This window comes from Meles meles, chromosome 3 (genome assembly GCF_922984935.1).
Source record: "Meles meles chromosome 3, mMelMel3.1 paternal haplotype, whole genome shotgun sequence".
In the NCBI taxonomy this organism is placed as follows: domain Eukaryota; kingdom Metazoa; phylum Chordata; class Mammalia; order Carnivora; family Mustelidae; genus Meles; species Meles meles.
This window is the reverse complement of record NC_060068.1, coordinates 37,546,357-37,564,234: the sequence shown is the minus strand read 5'-3', so window position 1 is coordinate 37,564,234 and position 17,878 is coordinate 37,546,357. Positions and strand designations below refer to the sequence as shown.

At 45.6% G+C, this 17,878-nt stretch overlaps 1 long non-coding RNA gene across 1 annotated transcript in view; it reads left to right on the top strand.

The window, feature by feature from the left end:
• Positions 1 to 16,835: 16,835 nt before the first annotated feature.
• The window catches only part of LOC123938726, a 39,884-nt gene continuing 38,841 nt past the window's right edge, over positions 16,836 to 17,878 (top strand). Inside the window, exon 1 of the long non-coding RNA XR_006817765.1 lies at positions 16,836 to 16,946. This is a non-coding gene — a long non-coding RNA (uncharacterized LOC123938726). The remainder of the gene's footprint in view (positions 16,947 to 17,878) is intronic.

The following is a 17,878-nucleotide window of genomic DNA, read 5'->3' as shown; positions in this document are numbered from 1 at the left end:
AGGACATACTCTGCAAATTCAGCTGACGACAGGAGAGGCTGTTACTAACCGTGAAAGGGGAAACTAACAGACACACGGGAAACTCAGCAGCCGGCTGCCCTCCTCACCTAACTTGCTTGTTTAAGGTGCAAGGTGCACTCCACCCGGGGCTAGCTCACCTGAGGTTAGGACATCTTCATCCACATCCATCCTTTGGGGCCTTTTCTGAGCCATTTCTTAGCTTTGATGGGTGGTGTCTTTGTCCCCAGCTCCCTACCACGGTGACAAGAACCGAAGGCGGACCCATTCTTGCCCTGGCATCAGGAACTAGCCGATGTTCTCACCAGTGACCCCAAATCACCCAGAAAGGATTCCATTACACATGCTGTCCTCTGTTGAAAGGGCAGGGGATTGGATCATCCACGTTTGAAAGCTTGCCATCCAAAAAGAGCGGAAAAAGTAAGCTGTTGCTACTGCTTCTGCTTCTTCTTCTTCTTTTTTTTTTTTTGCCACGTTAGGGTTAGTTTGGTTTTCTGAAAAACAGAGGTCCGTGGCTTGCTTCCTTTTTCATCTGCACTGGGAAATGAGGGACCGCTGTGTTTCCATCATGTGTCATGAGTCCCAAAGGCGCAGGTGACCCCTTGTCGGTTTCCATTTGAGTTGCAGGGTTCTTGATGGCATAGAGTCCTTTAAAAAAAAAAAAAAAAAACTCTTCTGGGGACGCCTGGGTGGCACAGTCAAGCATCTGCCTTCAGCTTAGGTCGTGATCTCAGGGTCCTGGGATCGAACCCCCATGTCTGCTCCCTGCTCCGCGGGGAGCCTGCTAATCCCTCTCCCGCTCCGCTTGTCGTGCTCTCTCTTTCTCTCTCTTTCAAAGAAAAAAATCTTTAAAAAACAAACAAACAAACTTTTCTGTTGGAATAATATCACAAGTACAGAAAAGTTGCATTGACAGGACCGAGAGTTTTCATATGTCCCCATCGTCTGGTTCCCCCCTCTGGTTAATATCTTACATGACAACCAAGGTACATCTGTCCCAGCTGAGAAACTAAAGTACCTCCATCACTATTAACTCAACTCCAGACTAAATTTGGATTTCACCCCCTTTCGGATCAATGTCCTCTCTCTGTTCCACATTCCAGTCCACACGACCGCATTGCGTGGCCATGTCTCCCTTGTGTCCTCTGGTCTGTGACAGCCTCTCACCCTTTCCTTCTTTTTAATGACGGACAGTCTGGAGGGGTGCTGGCCAGGTGTCCTGTAGGATGGGTCTGCTTCCTGTTTTCCCACGAGTAACAGGGGTTATGGGTTTGGGGGAAGGATGCCACAGAAGCAAAGTGTCTGGTCCCATCGTGTCAAGGGTATGTGATACCCCACGACATCTCTGATGAGGTTAAAATTTGTCACCTACTGAAGGTGGCATCTGTCTGCCAGCTTGTTCCCCGGAAAGGTTACTGCTTATTTCTTTCCCCATTCTGTCAAGTCTCTGGAAGTGGGTCACGAAGTCCCACCCTTGGGACGGATGGGGTTTAGCGCCACCTCCTGGAGGGGTGGGCGGTGTCTACTTAACTTGGAATTTTTCTGTAAGAAAGATACCCCATGCAGTCATTATAATGAAAATTTTAAATAAATACATCTGCCAAGCTCCCAGATTTAACAAATGTTAACCTTTTCCCAAAGATGCATCGGCTCTTTATTTTTATTTATTTTAAAGACCTATTTATTAGAGAGAGAGAGGGAGAGTGCAAGCAGAGGGAGGGACAGAGAGAGAGAGAATCTCAAGCAGACTCCCCGCTGAACATGGAGCCCAACACGGGGCTCGATCTCATGACCCTGAAGTCACGACCTGAATCCAAACCAAGAATCAGACGCTCAACCTAGTGAGCCACTCAGGTGTTCCAAGTCTTTGTTTTAAATAAACTTTGACACATCATAACAGAAATGCTTGATGTATCCCTCCTATTTCTCCATTATCCCATTCTCCTTTCTCCTTCCCTTCGGGTAACAGCTAGCTATCTCCATCTTATCTCTGTAAGAGGACTTCCAGTATTTCTGTTGCATTATGCAACTTGCTTTCTCCATGCAGCATTATGCTTCTACTCAGGTTGAAGAAAGTATGTGGGATGGCATCTTAATCTTCCCGGTAAATGGCCCCCAAATTGCTTTATGAGTTGGGTTTTTTGGTAGAAAGTTTCCCTGTCAGCTATTTAATTTATTTATACAGGTGTTTTGTTTTGTTGAGAGGGAGGCGTTGGGGAGGGGCAGAGGGAGAGGGAGAGAAAGAATCTGAAGCAGGCTCTACACCCAGCGCAGAACGCCATGTGTGGCTTGATCTCATGACCCTGAGATCAGGACCTGAGTTGAAATCAAGAGTCGGACGCTTAGCGAACTGAACCGTGCAGGCACCCCGTTTCCTGTAGGCTATTAATCGTACCTTTGGTATGTGAATTGGTGAGACGCACACGACACCTCCTGGACTTTGTTCTTAGAAGCGGGACTGGGGAGGGTTCTAGAAAGAGAAGAGGGAAAAGAGGAACTTTTTTTTTCTATCCTTTTTGCTGCTTCCTACATTCTCTAAACACTGGCTGCCTCTTCCACTCTTCTTTCTGTCCTGGCTACTCACCTCCCCTGCTGTATGTGTGCCCTTAGAGCAAGTCCCTGGTCATCGGTGAGGCATGACGGGAGGCCGCCATGTCAGCCCTCCAGAGGCAATGCAAGGCACCATCAGGACTGACGAGAACAGGGTTTCAGTGCCTGGGCTCCAAACCTGGACATCTTAAAACTCAGACTCAGTGTGTGTCAAGCCAGTCCTGGTCTTCCCCTGCAAGCTCTTCTGGCGTCAAAGTTGCCAACCTTAACATCTCTCTGGTGGCCACAGCTTCCTGGGAGCTGTTCTTGACTCCTGCCTTTCTCTCCCCGTCACTGAATCCTGCCACTAAATCAAATGCTATTATTCCTTTAAAAAAAAAAAAAAGATGTTATTTGAGAGGGAGAGAGAGCATGTGTGCACGAGCAGCGGGGGAGGGGCAGAGGGAGAGGGAGAAGCAGACTCTCTTGAGCAGGGAGCCTGATGTGGGGCTCCATCCCAGGACTCCAAGATGATGACCGGGGGCGAAGGCAGACGCTTCACTGACTGACCCCAGTTGCCCCTCAAAGTGCTACTATTCATACTTGTAAAATACTTTAGTCCTTCCATTTCTCTCCAGCCCTAGGCTGTCACCCTCATCACGTGCATGATCTCACACCGGTTACTATGGCCTGGAGGCTGGAGAAATCAGACTCTCTTAGTTCCCCAGGGAAACCTTCCCCACTGGACCTCAGGACATATCCAGTCTTCTGATACAGTTTGCAAAGCCTGCAAAATCTCTCTTTCACTTATTGTCTCTAGCCTCCCTTCCCATCCTCTTTGCCCCAGACTTCGTCTGCCAACATGACCAGCTTTGTCTTCTTTGTGAAATATGTGGTGTTCCCCTCCCATCTGGGGCGTTCTCACTCACCCTTCTCTCTGCTTGGAAATCTGCCGCCGTGCAACTTCTGCCAGCGATCAGTCTGCAGCCTAAATAAGCCTTTTCTGCAGGAAGCACTCTGACCAAGTCTCTCTCCTGACCAAAGTCTCCTGGGAGCCCTCTTGTTGATCTTGACCTTGGGCCCTTCCTTGGCCTACTGACGTGCGATTTTAGCAAGAATCTTGCTCAGTCTGTTTAGTGAGCCCTCCCCAACCTGGGTATCTGATCACCCTCCTCATCCCCCACCCTTGACACCTAACTCCCTGGCCTGTCTCCAGCAAAATTCCTGTTTGGCCACCGCAGCAAGAATCCGCAACCCTGGATGTCTCTTCTTTGTGATTTTCTATCCGCTGACCCCCTGGTTCTTCTTACTGGCTCTCCATCCGCAGTTGTCACTGCTGTATTCGGAATCGAGCTCAGTCCATCTTGAAATCTCTTTCTCCAGTCATTACTGAGTAATGTCTGCCTTGACCACCTTGACCTAGGATCCAGCTTGGTTTCTCTTTAACAACACCCCAACCACCCCCCACTGCAGACGAGGTCACTTCAGTTTCCCCCATCGGGATTGTCGTGCTTTCCTATAACTCCTTCTACAACTCTGTTGTTTTCTTACTGAATTTCATGTCTCCTGAGGGAAGGATTAGGTCTTGGTTCCCCTGTATCTCCCAGCACATCCCAAAGCTCGGCACGTGTAGGACACACTCAGTATTTGTGACGTCATGGAATGAATTCTCCGGGTTGCTCACTTGCCTGTAGACACTTGGCTCTGAGATAGGCAGTTTTAGGTAGTGGAGGCATCCTCAGAAGGTGGTGTGGTAGGCCGGCACCGTGGGTGCGATGAATCTGTCTGTACTTTCAGACTGTTGAGCGACGCTCAGCCCAAAGCCCTTCCTGGGTCTGGTCTTCCCTCGAGCTGAAGCCATGAGCTGATTTTCTCCAGCGAGGCCTCCCCGGAGAGAACCGGCCCCTGCCTTGTTCATTCACGTACTCAGGCTCGCTCTCTTCCTCCACAAGTGCCTAAAACTCACGCTCGCCCCTTCTGTCCACCTGTCTACCTGATGACCCACCTGTCTTGCTCCCCACTTTCTGGCATGAAAAGTAGACAAGACCTCAATTAATGAGATGTGGGGCTCGGGCACAGGAAGGGAATCGCTAAGTTGTTGGTTTAAGGTAACCATTACTCGTCCTGAGTCTGTCTCTGCTTATTCATTTCACTGATGCGTGGAAGTAATCGACTGATTTTGCTACCTTTTGGCATACTAGTAGAGACTCTCGGATACATCTTGGGTTTGAATGGGGCGGGCATTCTGAATCTGGAAATGAGAGGTGGCCGATAATTTTTGAACCAAAATATCTTGATTTTTCATACATTTCGATGACGTTTGGAATATGGGTAGAGGCAAACAAGAAAATGATTATGTCACAGTTACCTTTAAAAAAAAGATTTTATCTATTTATTTGATAGACTGAGCATGATCAGGGCAAGGGGCAGAGGGAGGGAGAAGCAGGCTCCCCACTGAACAGGGAGCCCGATGTGGGGTCAATCCCAGGACCCTGAGATCATGACCTGAGCCAAAGGCAGACGCTTAATAGACTGAGCCACCCAGGCGCCCCCAGAAAGGATAGTTCTTAAGTGTTTCCTTGTAGGGAGTTTCCGACATGGGGTAGATTAACACTGAACCACCTAGGCACGTGCCTCCCCCCCACCCTCAGTTAACAAACTTTTAAAGATAATATGGCTTGAATATGTACACTGGACCACGAAGCCTGCATCTGACTTGACAGTTAATCCTTAATTCCTAAACCATAATAACCTCCAAATCTCTTTTTCTTCTCTTGAAGAGCAGGGAGCCCATTGCGGGGCTCAATCCCAGGACCCTGAGATCATGACCTGAGCCGAAGGCAGATGCTTAACCTACTGAGCCACCCAGGTGCCCCCAAATTAACTTTTTTTTTGCCCCCAAATTAACTTTTGTTAAATAGATTAGGAGCAGAAGAGTGTCACCAGTATTGATACTGAGAGACCAGAGACCTGTCAAGCCCTTCCCAGACCACCAGAACTGCACTCCAGAGAGAGGAAGGTCTCATCTAAAACCCCTCTCTAATTAATGAATCTCTGTCATTGTTTTAAAGGTTTATAAAAAAGAGGATTCCATAACCTCTCTGGCAAAACCTTCTAGCTGTTAGGAATGCTGACTCTGGGAAACTTGAGTCTATTGATTTTTTTTTTTTTCACTTAAGTTTTTCATGCTGCAGGTAAAATGCAATTCCTTTCATCTTTTTGCTGTAGAAGGAAACCAGAGGCTTACCAGAGGTTAAATTATATAATCACGCCCCATAAGTGGTAGGCCTGAGATCTGGACCCCGGCCTGTCCAATACTAAACCGCCTTCTCTTTTGTTCTTTGACCCATGAGCCTGCCTTGCCTAGTTAGGGGGATTGTTCAGCTGATGAGATAATTCAGTCCCTTAGCGAGTTCAGGTTAGAGGTTGTGCCCACGATTGGCCACAAACCCGTGTGTATGTCTCTAGCTCTCTGTCCTGGGCCCCCCGTCAGCCATTGTCACCAAGACAGGCTGCCTTGGGAACCACTGGCCAATGGAGGCAAGACTGAGGTGGGTCAGGGTGCAACGTGGTGCTAGAGGAAGCCAAAAAGCTCCTGGGCTGTGTGTGTGCCAGGCCTTGAGCGTAGGTTTCCACCTCACGTCAGCCCAGAACATTCTGACACTGGAAAAGCAGTAAACATGGACCCGAGCTTGTGACTAGTAACCTCATCTCAGACCCCTGTCTGTACTGTGAGGGTCTTAATCACTGTACAAAGGACCCAGACCACATGACATGCTGAGGATTGAAACAGAGCCTCATATACCATGAGCTCTCGGTAAAGCTTCCGTGTGAATAATACATTTAAGTTGTTACTGTTACCTGAGTTATTGCTGTGCTTATAACTTGAAAACAAAGTGTTGAAACAGAACCACAGCCGATTAAGTCGTGACAAGGCCCTGGGTCTCGTGGTGCCTGACTGGCCGGTGACTCAAAATCAGTAGGAGAAGTTGGTGACTCCAGCAGTTGTGTGTGCTGGGCACGGTGGTTAGTCGGTAAGGTGTCTGCCTTTGGCTCAGGTCATGATCCTGGAGTCCCAGGATTGGGGCCCCAGGTCGGGGTTCCCTGCTCAGCAGGGAACTTTCTTCCCCCTCTCCTCCTTCCCCTGCTCCTTCTCTCTTTTTCTCACTCACTCACTCAAATGAATAGATAAAATCCTTAAAGAAAAAAATTAAAACTCACACATCTACATGGGTGCTGAAACACCCTGCCATCTTGTGTCTGAGATGTTCATCTTTACTAATTAAATATTGCATTTAACTTTTGTCCCCAAAGCCTTGCTCTCCAGGCCTCTTTATACCGGGTGGCTCTTGGGTTTCTCTTTTTCATTACAGCTCATTGATTTATTCACATCCAGAGATTGCGTTAGCCTATATCTACTTTTCAGATTTTCTAACTTGCTTCTTACTGAATTCTTCTTACTTTTTCTCTCTTCGTTTGTAGCATTTTATTCATTTCATATCTATGTGACCTTTTCTCTAATGCTGCATTAACATTTCCTACCTACAGCTCATCTGTTTGATTGTTTTATGTGTATATATATATATTTCTTAAACTTAAAAACCTTTACATAAATGCTCAAAGTGCACAAGAAAGTATCCTTACTGTAAACACAGAGAAGCGCATGCAATTCTTACGAATACTTGTCCATATTTATTAGCTTTGAAGTACTGAGCACCTGTTTTAAAGTTCTAATGGTAGAAACTCAAGGTTTTATTTAAAAATCTGCAACCGAGGGTGCCGGGCATGCTCAGTCAGTTAAGCGTCCAACTCTTGGATTTGGCTCCAGTCATGACCTGAGGGTTGTGAGATTGAGCCCCTCGTCGGGCTCCACGCTCAGCACGGAGTCTCCTTGAGGTTCTCTTGCCCTCTGCCCCTCCCCCGATGCTCTCACTCCCGTGCGCATTCTCGCTCTCACATAAACAAATCTTTAAAAATGTATATATATATACACAAATAAAAAAAAAATTCTGCCACCAGCAGAGCTGAGAAATGCCTAACGTCATGACGATATGTCCCCTGACATTGTTGGCAGTTTGTTAATTAACAGATACATATGCGATCACCTGGTCCTTGTCCATTCATTAGTTGGAGGGGTACCAGGAAGAACACCCTTCCGATGAGTCAGCAGGACGCATGTCTGCTTTCCCTACTGTTGTGTGAGCCCACGGGTACAGCCCATGCGTAGAGCTGAAGGGCTTCATGTTCCTCCTTAGACACCTACATACTCATATGAACCTGATGTTCATCTTGATCAGATTTTATCTCTACACAGCGAGGGGAGAGGGACTGTGTCCCAGGAGTAGACTAGTGTGCCCATGCCACCCCCCCAACCGCGCCCGCCACCTTGCCGAACCTACACTTGTACATGAGCGCACTCGCTTGAGCTGGCTCAGATAGAAAATACCCCCGGGGAGTCTGTGAAGAAGAATGGCATGTTTCAGGTCTTCCTCACCGTCGATGCTGGTGGACAGCAGGGGATGCCACCGCCGTCGTCGGTGTCTTGTCATCCTCTGAGTGCAAACCCCGTCCTTTCCGATGACATTGTGACCTGGCAGAGGGACTCCCGCAGCTATAAGGAAGTTTTTGAGAGGTCGAGGCTCTAATTTAGGAAGATTTAATGGGACCTAGTAACGACCTTCTGGGTACCTTGCTAAAGCCTGCACACTAGTTAGGTATTCGGCCAAGGGCCAGCTGCCCACGTGGAAGGTTCTCCGGGGCTACACGGTGAGTTAGTAGGTGAATCCCACCCCTGGAGGCCAGTAAACACTCTGCCTCTTGAGGCTTCCTCCAGCAGCAGGGTAGCAGGAAGTAGCCCCATTAATGCAGGTGCCTCCAAGGTGTCAAGAGGGGGAGAAATGCAAACTACTGGAAGTCCTAGGGTTCTCAAGAGGTTCAAAACCCTGGGTGAACCAATGTCGAATTTGCAGGAAATCTTGTGTTGGAGATTGAGGTGAAGGCATCTCATTTCTGAAGTCTGACTATGACTCAGCAAACCACCACCACAAGCTCCAGATCATCAGAGGAATGCACGCCTCTCCCTGAGTCAAGGTGATGGGTGGGAACACTTGCTCTATGCACATCTATCTGGGGGAGCAGAGCAGCAGAAAAGGAACTGGGATTATGTCAGAATCTGGGCCAGGGACTGAGGAGGCTTTTTTTTTTTTCTCCCTCTAGGAAATGGCTGCAGGGACAATGACCTTTTTGCACCAGATACTGTAACAAGTATTAGCGTCAAGCTAGGAAATAATTTTATTTTAAAAAGCCAAAGACTGTTTATTAATGTTCCTGGACAAATGGAGGTATTCTTTTCTTCATTTGCTGTGATCCACGGCAGGCAAGGGAAGAGTGCTGGGTTCCTAAAGTTTCTCTGAGTTCCTGCTGGAGTTCTCCACTTCTGTATCCATGGGACGGAGAAGGGAATAGCAGGTCACATGGGGACTCACAAGTTTCAAGGTCACGGTTCTCAAACTCCCAACTTGACCACAGATCTCCATTTCTTGGACTAAGCTGTTTTGTCTTGAGCCATTTTTAAAATTGCAATTTTAACACTACCTCTAGAGAGTGTTTTCTGTATTCCTTCCCATCTACTTGATATCCTTGACTCAGATCTTAATAGGTTTTTGGAAATGGACCAGTGTGCCCCAGAACGTAGTCCTCAGAATCCGTCTTGGAAATCACCACTGTTCTTTCAGCAGATGGTGTTTGCTGCGTAACTGACTACCCAAAAACTTGTGGGTTCAGACAGGAGCAATTTCTGTAGCTGACAATTTTGTGGCTGAGCTTTTCTGGGCAGTGCTGGTCTTGGCTGGGCTCGGCCACGGGTTGACTAGGTTGGCTGAGAGCTGTGGGATGGTCTCAACTTGTTCAGCTCGTTCTGCTTCATATAACCTCCTCACCCTCCTGGGGGGCTTACCCAGGCTTTTCCACGTAGCTGTCCACATAAGCTTCTGAGAGAGAGAGCAGGAGTGTTCAAGGCCTACCTTGGAACTGGCATGGCATCATTTCCATCACCTTCCACTTGCCAAGGCAAGACCCAAGGCCATCCCTGATTCAAGGTTTCGTCTGTGTCTTGATGGGAAGGGTGCAAAGGGTTGCGTTGCCGAAGGCAACAGATGCAGGATGAAGAACTGGAGCCATTTTTTGGCAATCTGTGATGCCTACCAAAAAAGGGAAAGTATATCCAAATAATTTGATTGCAGGGAAATTTTTCCATGGAAGAGAAGTGGGCTGACAAAAAAACTGTATAGATCTGTACCTTATTTGAAGTGGTTGTGAGCAGTCGTTCTTGCTGATACTGACACCATGAAAACAGGGAACACGGGGCAAATTCTCCATGAACTGTAGTCTGGCGTCCTAGATTTTATATCCAATAAATGTGAGGCCCTTTCCCTTCACGCTACAACCATTTCTGTTTTGCAAATGTTTGTGTGGATGCTTGTTGCAGGCTGAGGTTTCTGGGAGGTCGACTTGGAGACAGAAGGTCGGGTAAAAGGTCTGTGCCAAGGTGTACGCCTGGGACCAACACCAGCAGTGGAGGGAGGGTAGAGGAGACCTGCAGGCCCACAGCCTCAGACAAGCTGTGGAGAGCTCTCCCTTGTCGGGATCCTGTCAGAGGGCTGTCCCAGATTGGGCCGATAGGCCTGGGCCCTTCGTTACCACCCATCTATGGGAGTCTTTGGGGAAGGACATGACCTTGGGCATAGATGAGACAATCCCCGATGGTGCCAACACATGAAGGCTGTCTGCTGATTACAGTTCTGGGGCTGAAGGCCCTTCCTTCTGGATCCAACAGAATGTTCATGGAATCACAGGGAGATTCTAACCAACCTATAGCCGGTCTAGTCTGCAGGAGAAGCTGCATGGACACATAATGCGAGATATTTATTGACTCTGTTTTTTTCCTCAGAAGCTTGCAAGTAGCTTCGTGAAGGGTTTCTAACTCAAAGGACTGCTACCTTTCTTTTGCTGCTGGAGCTGAGCTGGAAGTGGTGGGCTCACTGAGGAACCCGCTTAGCCATCCGTGCAAGTCTGCTTCATGCATATTTTATGCCTCCTCCTCCTCCTCCTCCCCTTCCTCCTCCTCTTCCTCCCAAAAGAGCCCTGATTCCTGCCACCCTAGCTTTTAGCCAGCAATTCCTGGCATGGCAGATGGGGATGTGGACTTTTCTCACTCTTTTGTCTGAAGGTATCCTCAGTGCTAGCAGGGAGTGCATTTGGGCTAAGGGGAGGGTCAGGGCTCAGCACTCCAACCCAACTCTAAGGTAGTCATAGATATAAAAAAAAAAATGACTTTACCAAATAGATCTACTGGAACAAATTGTGTTGCCATCCTAGTTTTCTTTGCTTGGTGAAGGAATGAAGTTAGCTTCCCTGGTGGATTTAGAATAGGATTTCATTTCCAAAAAACTGATTTACATACAGCTATCATCTGCTTCATTTACAGCAGATTAGGAAAGCCCTCCTTGGATTTTCCGTCTCAATATGGAATTGCCCTTTTAAAGGCCTTAAGTGGTCTTTGCAAGAGTTCAACCAGCCCCAAGAGGAGGCAGTATTGCCTAGTGGTGAAGAGCCCAGTTTCCAGAGTCAGGCTGTTCTGACTCTGGGGCTTCTAGGTGTGTGTTCTTAGAGAAGTCATTGTCTCAAAGCCTCAGCTTTCTCATCTGTACAATGGAGATTACAATAGCTGCTTCTTCCAGACACTACTTATAAGGAAGATTTGGTGAGGTGATGCCCATGAAGAGCCTGGCATAGGCCCTGGCATCAAAAGTGTGAGCTTCTCTTCTTTCAGATGATGGTGGTGGTGCTGATGGTGATGATGATCATGATGGCGGTGATCATGATGGTGGTGATGATAGTGGTGATGGAGATGATGATGTTGGTGATGATGGGGTAATGATCATGGTGGTGGTGGTGATGGTGATGATAATGGTGATGGTGTGGAGATGATGCTCATGATGATGGTGATGACGATGCTGTTGATGGTGATGATGGTGATGGTGATAATGGTGATGATGATGATAAAAACAGTGAGGCATTTGGTCTTTGCTTTCTGTCAAATTCCCACACTCACTCCTCTTGATGGTTAACTTCATCTTCCAGTTCTTAATTGTTTTGCTGCAGGTTCCCGAAAGTCATAGGTCGTGGGTAGATATGAATGAATGCCAGGGAAAAATATATTTTCGACAAATTTCTAAAATACAGATTCAACTTCAAGATAGCAAGATAGCACAACATGAGTAAGTTCTAAGAATTACATAAAAATAAGTAGCTTTGGCGGATTTAGTGGTGCCTGCGATGAGGCACCTAAGGGAACAGAGCAGGGGTGCACTTATGGGGTGGTGGCACCACAGGAGTGAACACTCGGGTGCAGGATCAGGGGACCGGGATGGAGAGTAGCAGGCAAAACAAGGGGCTGTGGTTTGTGGACACGTGGGAGGCACACAAAGCCACAAGCTTCTCATTGTCAGGTCCACCAGTGGCTAGCCAGCAGTGACTGCCAGGGCAGACAAGGCACAAAGCAAACTGAGTAAGATTTCTAAATATATGGACTTTTGACATTGGCTGTGAAACCCCAGCTGTCCTATAATAAGCTTTAACCTCTGTCCACTCTGGAACAAGATTTCACAAGAAGGTGGTTTCCTTTTGCTTGGCCTCAGGTCACCACAGGTATTTGCAGAGAGGTTACATTGCTGAATCTGCAAACTATTGATATAAAGACATTTATTTTGCAAGTGTGGTTTCAGTATGAACCTAATAGTCTACAGTGGAAAAGAAGATTCTCTGTCTTCAGTGGATGACTTAGTAATGTGTTTCTTGATTTGGAAGACTTCCTTCGTTGGCATCATAGGCATCTGGTGTGTTCTGATTCATCACTGTGTCTTACTGAGCCATCCACTGTGGTCATACTCAGGTTATCAACTTTCAAAGAATCAGAATTCAATGAAATGCTTGAACACTGATGCTGTTTAAATTAGTGGACCCTTTCGCCACCAATTTAGAAGAGCTTTAGGATCTCTGAGGACTTTGTTGCTGGCACTATCACCATGTGCTTCCATGGGTTTTGGAAAATGTAGGCAGTGGGGCCCACCATAGTCCCTGAAGTCCTCGTGTGACTATGTCCCTAGCATCTGATTCTGGACTTCCACTACTTTCTCATAAAAGTATGGAGAAAGTATGAACATTGGTCATCTCTGGGTAAGGGAGCTGAGTGTTTGAGAGCTAAGGTGGGAGAAGAGAAGGTTTTCCCTGTTTATCCTTTTGTCTGTTTATCCTTTTGAATTTTAAACTGAATGACTATTGGGGCGCCTGGGTGGCTCAATGGGTTAAGCCTCTGCCTTAAGGTCATGGTTTCAGGGTCCTGGGATCGAGCCCCACATCGGGCTCCTTGCTCAGCGGGGAGTCTGCTTCCTCCTCCCCCTCTGCCTGCTTCTCTGCCTACTTGTGATCTCTCTCTCTCAAATAAGTAAATAAAATCCTTTTAAAAAAAAACTGAGTGACTATAATAGCCATTTAAAAAAAATAAACAAAATCCAATTTTTTTTTTAAGATTTTTTCATTTATTTGACACAGAGAGAGAGAGAGATCACAAGTAGGCAGAGAAGCAGGCAGAGAGAGAGGTGGGGGGAAGCAGGTTCTCCGCCAAGTGGAGATCCCGATGCGGGGCTCGATCCCAGGACCCTGGGATCATGACCTGAGCCAAAGGCAGAGGCTTTAACCCACGGAGCCACCCAGGCGCCCCCAAAATCCAATTTTTAATTATGAAGTCTTCCAAAAGGGGGTGAGGGAGTGTTGTGACTCGAGGAGGTACCATCCCTAGTGGTAACCGGAAATGGAGCAAAGCGATGAGAGGAGTATGCAAGTACAGACAACGCGAGTCTCTCAGGAAATCACGGGAGTAGGAAGAAGATTCAACTGTGCAGAATTAGGGTTGGGTTTCTTTGTTCGTGGTGGTTTTTTAAATTTTTCTGAAATACGTATTAAGGCATGCCTCAGGAATGTGTATGTGTGTGTGTGCTGGGTTCCCTTGACCCGTGACTGGGAAGCAGACGGGCGGGCCAATGGCAGGCCAACACGAGATGCTGGAGGTAAACATCTAGAAAGCCCTCGTGAGTCGGAGTGGTCTCTCCAGCGGAGCCTGCCAGTTGTGCTCAAGTCCGCATAAATGCATGTGTGCATTTCCGTGGGGGCCCACCATCAATTAGGGATCAGAAAACGCACCAAGTGTTTACTTTTGTGAGGCCTGTTTACGTCCTGGGCAGGAAGGTGCTGGGTGTCGATGATTCCCTGTCACAGCGTCTCCTTTAATGAACCTCTGTTCTCCTCAAAACAGAATAAATTTGTCTTCCCTGGCAGAAACAATAAATAATGTATACGGAGATCGCGTCACAGTATTGGTTAAGGCTGTTTCTGTAATCTGCTGTGTGCACACCTGTCACTTTTTCTCGATGACAGATGAGCTTACTACAGTGGGAAGCTACCACAGAGCCCTCCCAGCACAGCCCCCAGAGAGGAGGTTACTGTTCACCAGAAAGCTAGCAGGTTTGCAAATGTGCAGGTCAACCACAGCAAGCCACCAGCAGGAAAAGTCTTCAAAGCAGGGGCGCCTGGGTGGCTCAATGGGTTAAAGCGTCTGCCTTTGGCTCAGGTCATGATCCCAGAGTCCTGGGATCGAGCCCCGCATCAGGCTCTCTGCTCAGCGGGGAACCTGCTTCCTCCTCTCTCTGTGCCTGCCTCTCTGCCTACTTGTGATCTCTGTCTGTCAAATAAATAAATAAATCTTTAAAAAAAAAAGAAAGAAAGAAAAGTCTTGAGAGCAATTCGCCAATGGCAAAAACTAGGATGTACTTAATGAGCATACCGAATGCCCTTGGGGCTAATAATACATAATATGTTCATTTAAAATAAATAAATAAATAAATATAAAGTAAACAAAAAAATAAGCATACTGAATGAAGATTCTGTCATAGTTTCTCTGCACAGTCTTTAAACTTCAGGGGTGTTTTGTTGTTGTTTTGTGGGGTTTTTTTGGTTTAGAAAAGGAAGACATGCACAAGATTTGTTCCATTATATTTGCATTTGATGGACATTTAAAAAGTTCATACCATACTATTCATATTGCCACCCTAAACCATGAGAAATTGGGAAATAAGCACATGCCTGAGGGGAGCAGAATTCTCTCCTAGACTACAGTCACGTGAGCCACCCCTTTTCAGACCACAGAAGAGTGTGAGAGACCAGAGTCCTTTGTTTTCTCTCCTTCCAAAGATTGACTGTCTTAGTTTCACTGTTTAAACAGTGTAAATGGATTATTTTGCAAAATCACCTCAACTGCCAGTTAGGCTGTAATTATTGTGTTTTATGGATGAAGAAGCTGGGACACAGAAAGGCTGCGTCATTTTCCCCAAATCACACAGCTAGCTAATCAGGAGTCTAACACAAGCAGTCTAACTCTCAAACCAGCATGCTAACCACCATGTTGTATTCTAAAGAAAAGTACTTGGGCTCTTGTTATAGAAGCTACATTTAATGGAAAATCATTCACTTTATACTTAAATATTAGAACTAAAAAAAAAACTGTCATAAACCTGGGCTGCCATGTACAGTTGTACAGGTGAGCACTGCCCAACCCTAGAGGGGCATGTGTTTATGTTACAGCCCCTATAGGACACCTATTGAAGCTGGGGAGGACACAGTATCCACAGGTGGGTGCCATGGCCCTGAGTAGTCTGAAGGATTGATGAACTTTGGGTAAATGCTTCTTCACCAAAAGAAATATTATTTCCTAAATGATCCTAGTAAAGTAAGGAAAGTTGATTATGGAAAAAGAAAAGCAGGAGCACCTAGTTGGCTCAGTCAGTACAGCACGTGACTTGATCTCAGGGTTGTGAGTTCAAGCCCCACATTGGGCCTGGAAACTACTTAAAAAAAAAAAAAAGAAAGAAAGAAAAAGAAAAGAAGAGGAAGGAAAGAGATTATGTAAATCTTTAAGTAATTGGCAAATATGTTTAATATATGCTCCAGATTGACAGACTGAGTTAACTCACTTTGCCATGAGAGATGTGGTTATTAGAATAATCTCTTACCAGGTTGCCCAGGTGGTGCAGTCAACTAAGCATCTACCTTCAGCTCAGGTCATGATCTCAGGGTCCTAAGATCCGAGGCCCACAGAGGGCTTCCTGCTTAGCAGGGAGTCTGCTTCTCCCTCTCCCAGTGATCCTCTCCCCTGCTCTTGCACTCACTCACACTGTTGCTCTCTCTCTCAAATGAATAAATGAAAAATCATAAAAAAAAAGAATTATCACCTATTGTCTCACATCTCTTCTATCTTCTGATTGTTTATTAGTATTTTTTACATCATCAAGATTTATAATAGAATTTATACTTTATTGGGATTGTAATTCCCACAGTTACTTAGCCTTAATCCCACATTAAATAGACCACCAGACCTTATATCATGGCCTCTCCATTATTCATTGGTTAACTTTTTAATTTGGCCCCGAATTGTCATTGGGTACCTGTAATATTATGACGTGGTTCAAGTATCTTTGTGAGATAAGAGTCTCAAAAGTGGGAATCATTTGATAACACAGTATAAGGATATTAAAATATTGTAGGCATTGTCAAATTGGCCTCTAAAAAGGCTGGACCAATTTCCACAATCTCCTATAGTCTATAAGAATATCTATTTTTTTTAAAAGATTTTATGTATTTATTTGACACAGAGAGAGAGAGATCACAAGTAGGCAGAGAGGCAGGCAGAGAGACAGGAGGAAGTAGGCTCCCTGCTGAGCAGAGAGCCCCATGTGGGGCTCGATCCCAGGACTCTGAGATCATGACCTGAGCTGAAGGCAGAGGCTTAACCCACTGAGCCACCCAGGCGCCCCTATAAGAATATCTATTTTTATGCCCTTACCTCCCTGAATATTACCACCCAGATTTTGCTTGTATGAAGGATTGAAAATGGTATCCTACCCTGGAACTCAAGTCAGAGATAGTGACTATTAACAGTGCACTGTATATTTTCCACAACTCTTTGCTGATATGGAAACATAGAATGTATGCACTGACAGTCTTTTTTAACATAAACACACCCTTCATCTTGCTTTTTCCCCCCATTACAGAAAATTCTATAGCGACACATACCATCTAACTTTTAGGAGTGGTGCAATGTATAGATGTTCCAACAGATCAATGACCATCAAGGAGACATTCCAATATTTACGTAATGTTCTGTTGATGGTCTCTTAGGTAGTTCTGGACTCTTGCTTCAAAAAATGTCGCTGTTGATATCTTACACCCACATCTTTGAACACACGGATGAATGTTGATTCCTGGAAGTGAAGCTTCGGGGTGGAAAGGTATGTGCATTTAATATTTTGATTGATTTTGCCAAGATAGCCTCTAAAGAGGTTACACATTTTGGAACTCCACCAATGGTGCATGGACCTGCCCGGTTGCCCACAGCCTTTGCAAAATAGGTTGGCATTAGCCTTTTGAAACACTGCCTAGAAATCTGGAAAGTGAAAAATGATATCTCAGTTTAATTTTAATGTCCGGCTCTCTTATTTATGGTAACAGTTGACAGAGTTTTTAGTATGTCTACGAGGCATTTGTATTTCAGTGTGTCTTCTTCTGTGAACTTTTTCATGTCCTTTACCCATATTTCAGTTGGGTTTTTGGTAAGGACTATTTCTTTGTGGTTTGTAAACTTATTGATATATTGAGTAAATTAGCCTCAGCCATCTGTCTTGTTAAAGTAATTCCCATTTGTAGTTTGTCCTTTGTTGTTCTTTGAAGTATTTTTGGCCATGAAGATGGCCAAATTTTTTTTTTTTACTTTTATACAGGCAGATTTATTAATAGTTTATGCTTCTAGGTTTTGGGTCTTCCTTACAAAGATCTTCTTCATGCCAAGATTGAATTTTCAAATTATCTCATATTGTCTTCAGGGGCTTTCATGGTTTCTTTTTTCCTTTTTAAGTTTTTATTTATTTAAATAATCTCCACACCCAATGTGGGGCTTGAACTCATGACCCTGAGATCAAGAGTCCTGCACTCTTCCTATTGAGCCAGCACCTCATTGTTTCTTTTTTTATATTTATATATTTATAAATATATATTTATATTTTATATTTATATTTTTTATATCTAAACATTTGACTCACCTGCTACTTACTTCAGAGTAAGGTAGGCATCGTTTCCCTTTTGTCCTCATGGTTAGCCTGTTGAACATTCAACGATCCTTCTTCTCCCCACTGCTTGGAAACACTGCTCTCAAGAAAATCCCAGA